This window comes from Glycine max, chromosome 15, assembly GCF_000004515.6.
Source record: "Glycine max cultivar Williams 82 chromosome 15, Glycine_max_v4.0, whole genome shotgun sequence".
Lineage (NCBI taxonomy): Eukaryota > Viridiplantae > Streptophyta > Magnoliopsida > Fabales > Fabaceae > Glycine > Glycine max.
In genome coordinates this window covers 25,420,461-25,426,034 of record NC_038251.2, presented here as the reverse complement: position 1 = coordinate 25,426,034, position 5,574 = coordinate 25,420,461, and the positions used below count along the sequence as shown (strand labels likewise).

Below are 5,574 nucleotides of genomic sequence, written 5' to 3'. Positions count from 1 at the left end.
GCTTGATATAATATTCCAGTCGACAATGTTTGCATGTAAAAATTAGTATTCACTATTAGAAATATAGTTTTTTACGACGCACATTCTAAGACGGTTATTTGCAACCGTTTTAGAATGTGATGCGATGGCAAACTTGTAATTATAATATCTGAAAATTATTTTTTACAACGTACATTTTAAGACGGTTGTTAATGACCGTCTTAGAATACACTTTGATGGCATTTTTGTAATAATAAACAAAACAACAACGACGGTTTTAAGGGAAAACCGCCTTCGTTTTAATTCCCAAATTACGAGACATAGCGCCACCGGGACCTTTGCTATTCTTTCTTCTTCTACTACTCGTTTTAATTGTGACTGAACCAGAAAATCAGCCACCATCATTTTCATTCTCCTCTCTGTTTTTTCTATTTCCTTTCTCATGGCTCCCTATTTACTTGTTTTTTCATTTTTGCAGGGTTCCTTTTGCTCATCACCACCTTCTTCATATTCCCTCTCCAACCATGGACGTGGGATCGTGGAGTTCTTCTCCCTCGAAGATGAAGTCCCGATTCTCCTTCCAAGATCGCCTTATCCGTAGAAAGAATTCTCAAGAAAACGTAAACCCTAACCTCTCTCTCTCTATATTAATTTCTGGATAAAGAAAGTTAAAAAAACCCCTAGATTTGAGAGTTTTTTGTTCACTTTTTTTTATAATTTCAGAGTGGATGAACAGTTCTCTATGGTCCACCCCCTCCGACATGATGGTCGCCGGCCTCAGCCTCGATCCTTGGTCGTTTCATGGCTGGGTGGTGTCGCACGCCCTCAATGGCGATGAAGAAGCCGCGATAAGTTAATTCATTTTTCTACCACGACACGGTTTCAACTTAACTGATTATTGTTATTGTTACACAAATGGAATCTTTGAGAAGAGAGTTGGCTGCAGGGCTACGACTGGTTCACGAGACTTTGTTGGCATTGATAAGGTTAGTTTCTATATAAGGGTTTGTTTGGGTAAAATCAACTTATGCATCTCAGCTTTTTGAAAAGTTAGTTTCTATATAAGGGTTTGTTTGGGTAAAGCTTATATGAAAGCACTTCTAAGAGAAAGAAGATGTGGAGCGCAAACCTTCTCAATTTTCACTGACTATTTTTTGTTTTCTTGAAAAAAGAAAATGGGAGTTTGGAAATTGAAATAGAATCTGAATTTGAGGATGTACTTATGGTGCTGAATTATATTTGGTTTGGAATGAAGATGGTAAAAAGAGTGGTTGATATAATCAACGCCCGATAAGACTATTGATGTAAAATTGAAATAGTTGATGGAGGAGGCAAGCATGGCTTTCTCTTTCTCACTGTGATTCAAAAAAAAATGTTGCTAATGAAATTCGCGGATAGCACGGGTTCTTTTCTGTCATTTCGGAAACTTGGAGGTGCTATTTAATTTTGGATTTCTAGAGAGAGAGAATGATAGATTGTGTCGTGAATTAGAGAAACCAAACCTGAATGTCGCACCGTTCATAGACATGACATGGATATTGAGATTTGTCTACTTCTAAAGTTATAAGATAGAGAATTGGTTGGTATTGCAAGTCTGCAACATATATTAATATAAGATTTTAGTTACTGCGTACATCCTAATGAAATAGAAATACTATGTTTTTTAAAGTTTAAGGACCAAATTCATCAATATAAAAATCCATGGATCTTGACCATGTTTGACCGAAATTTAGAGATTAAAAATACATTTTTTTTGTACTATTATTCATCTACCAATTGTTATGGTACCCTGCCAGTATTGGAACAAACATTTTAAAGGAAAGTAACAAATAATGAAAGATGCAGACTAGAGGCATTGTTGATGTTTGATGAGTATTTGACATGGATATGGGCTTAATACCAATATGATAGCATGGATATTTGATATACAATGTGTTTTTTGGTTATTAGTTTATGCATCTTTTAATGAATTTTTACTGGTTAATTCTTACATGTCTTGTGCAGAGACCACGTATGACATCAGAATTTTTCTAAAACATTATTCTGACTGTTTTTTATTTTCCTTTTATCAGACCAGCCAAAGAGTTTTTGAACAAACAAGGAAAGAGAATTCTACTGATATTTTGAAGCTGGAAGTATGTGATGCTCTGGCAGAGTACAAGTATGTGAGCATCTTTTACTGAACTTTTACTGGTTAATTCTTATCTACTAATAAAATATTGTGATTTACTGAAAATGAGAATGTTCTGGATCAAATAATTGATTCTTTAACTGCTATTGCTAATCCAACTGAAAATGAGATTTTCAAATCAAGATTCAAGTAAAATTTCACTTAAGCTTGGTAAAGTCAAAGAGAATGGCATAGAGAAGGAATTTGATCCCTGAAAGAAGGCTGCGGTATTAATTCTTGGTGCTGGTCTGGTCTGTCAACCAGTTGCCAAAATGTTATCATCATTTGGAAGGCCATCATCGAGCCAATTTGATGGATCATGCCAATTTGTGTAAGTACATTGCACAGGTACGTTTGTCTCTTAGGAAATAACTGACCTTCATTAATATATATATATATATATATATATATATATATATATATATATATATATATATCCAGCGTTCAATTTAATCAAAGTGAACTTATAATTAATTATTTAATCAATCATTTCATAATGTCAATTCATGACTTTGCTAACGTGTAGACATGCTAAAATATAACTAGCCATATTATCTCTGTAGTTTACACTAGTCTTACTTGTAAGACATCTTTTCACAGTTCTTACAAATGGAACGAAAGATTACCCATTTACACGACAAATGAATTTTCTAAAATTAAGTTTTGTAAATAAAAAGATTAATTGTAAAAAATAAATTATCAATAAAATTTATAAATATTTGATATCAATAACTCGTGACATCTTACCTTAAAAGATATAAAACATATGTGATCTTAATTAATATTTACATGATGTATACTATTATTTAATAACATATGTAAACTTAAAAACCTCTAATATTTAATAAACTATCTACTAAAATAAGTAAACATTTAATATTTAGCATGTTAAACACGTCTAATATTTAATAAAATACTATTAACCAAAATAAGCAAACATTTATTATTAGCATGTTAGACACGACTAATATATTTGAAGTTAAACGCGCTTTTGAATTAGTTTTGCTAAAGTGAATTACAAATGATAATTGCAAAATTAATAAAAATAAAATAAAATGCTTAGATTATTTGATTTAGTTGAGCAAAATTTGGTTTAGTCTAAGCCCATTAAACATTAATTGGGTCATTACATGAACAATCATTCGATCACCAAAAAAAATGTAACTAATACACGTACACAATATTTGGCATTAAAAGCAGGCAAGTTAGGTATTTGTAACTAATATTCTTCTCTGTATTCACCATTTTCCAATGTTGTGTTTTAAATGCTTCAGATCTATCAACCAACTAAAGAAGAAAAACAAGAAGATGTCATTCTAGTTAAAGAGTCCAAGGAAGATATGATGAAAGAGTATGAAAAGGCAGCATTACGTCTTGATAAAGCTCATCTGGCTTGTAGTTTAGTGTTCAAATCTTTTCATTGTTGTTTTAGACTATTTTTTCCTAAATCACATGTTCGTCGTTACATGAATGATATTGGACTAATTTAAAATGATGTATTATTGTATTGTAATGGATATAATTATAAATATTGATTTTTTCACACTTGTTGTAGTCAAAAATCATTTTAAATATTGAAAATGATTATTATAGTTTTGGTTCCCATCAAATTCAAAAAAAAAATTAAAAAAAGGCAAAAAAAAAAGCCAATGCAATACCGAAAAAATTTAAAAAAAAGGCAAAAAAAAACCAATACAATACCAAAAAATAATTAAAAAAGATTAAAAAAAAGGCAATACTACGACGGTTATTGTATAACCGTCTTAATATATTGCACCTATTACGCCGGTTATTTCACAACTGACGTCATTTTCGCATGTCATATACAACGACGGTTCATTATCAACCGTCGTAAAAGCTTGGACATACAACGACGGTTTATTGTTAACCGTCGTAAAAAGTCTTATTTACAACGACGGTTTGTTGTCAACCGTCGTAAAAAGTCTTATTTACAACAACGGTTTCTAAGACCGTCTTTAAAATACTTACACCTTCTACGACGGCGGCTGTTACGACGGTTCAAAACCGTCGTTAAAAGAACTATTTAACCGACTTAAAATGTTGTATTTAGAGTAGTGATTATTGATATAACATATATTTCTTCCAAAAACTTTCTCTTGATTGCTAGGTTTTTTTTAGAGCTAGGTTTGTGAGTGACTCTTCCACCATGCTTTAATTTGTATTTTATTGAAAATGGTTACTGCTTTAGTTTCAGATTTATTACCAGCGATATTTTGTACTCTTTGTATGTTTGATATAAGTCGTACTCATATACGAGATACATTAACAAACAAGAATAAATTTATGGCTTAATTATTAATTTAGTCCCCAAATTATTTTAAGTTGTGAAATTATTTTAAATGTTTCAATTTGATCTTCAAATTTTTAAAAATAAATCAATTTGATTCATAATTTTTAAAAGTTTCAATTTATTCTTCAAATTCTTAAAAAAAATTAATCATTTTGATTCCAAAATTTTAAAAACTTAAAAGATTAAATTAAACCATTTAAAATAATATGAGGACAAAATTAATTAATTTTTAAAAATTTGAAGAGATCCTTCTAAAAATTTAAAAATCAAATTGAATAATTTAAAATAATTTAGAAACTGAATTAATAATTAAAACCAAATTAAAGAATTTAAAATAATTTAGAAACCAAATTAATAATTAAGTCTAAATTTTTTATTAACTGAAAAGATGCACTAGAGCATTTGGTTAACGATTTCCATTTCATTAGTGGAGCATCCAATATAATATATAGTGCATCTTAGCTTGCATGGAATGGTCTGACACATTAAAGGACTCCTGAGAGCTGAGCTTTGCTATGAAATGTAAAAGGCACAAACAAAGGAGAAACAAAGTCTTTTTTATTTTCGCGAAGAATGGATTTTGTTGTGTTACATTCTCGATAATCTGCCACATATAACTCAATTCTAAAAGGGAGGTAAGATTATTAAAATAACATTATCCTAAAGAATCAATTTTTTCGCTATTACATAGCACGTAGGCCGCAACCCTGTCAAGCACCATTGGCTTTTATTTAGCAATAAAATTCTAGTTTGCAGTCTGCACATGCCCTCACTTTAATTTTAGACAAACTTAGAATGATAAATATTTGTGTTACACACCATCCTTATATTCATAATTAACATTTGGACATGGATGAGTTAGACCCAATTTGTCTTGAACAGCTGGCGTCTACAATGTGACAAAATAGAATCGTTCTAAATGGATAGAGAAGCGAAGAAAGAAACAAAAAAAGAACCCAATAAAGAATGGCATTGTTACAAACAGCTATTCTACTCTATACTACTGCTAAGAAACTAAGGAAAACTAATTGAGATAATTGGTCTCATCTGATTATTCATTCCACTTCTTTTACATATTTATACTACTATAGCTAACAGAAATTCAAATTGTTGT

The 5,574-nt window shown here is 30.5% G+C and overlaps 1 long non-coding RNA gene across 1 annotated transcript; it reads left to right on the top strand.

The window, feature by feature from the left end:
- The first annotated feature begins 321 nt into the window (after positions 1-321).
- On the top strand, positions 322-3,660 carry LOC102663899 (uncharacterized). The gene is made up of 4 exons (XR_001384951.2): positions 322-599; positions 703-965; positions 2,052-2,497; positions 3,424-3,660. It is a non-coding gene; the product is annotated as an uncharacterized lncRNA (long non-coding RNA).
- The last annotated feature ends 1,914 nt before the right edge of the window (positions 3,661-5,574 follow it).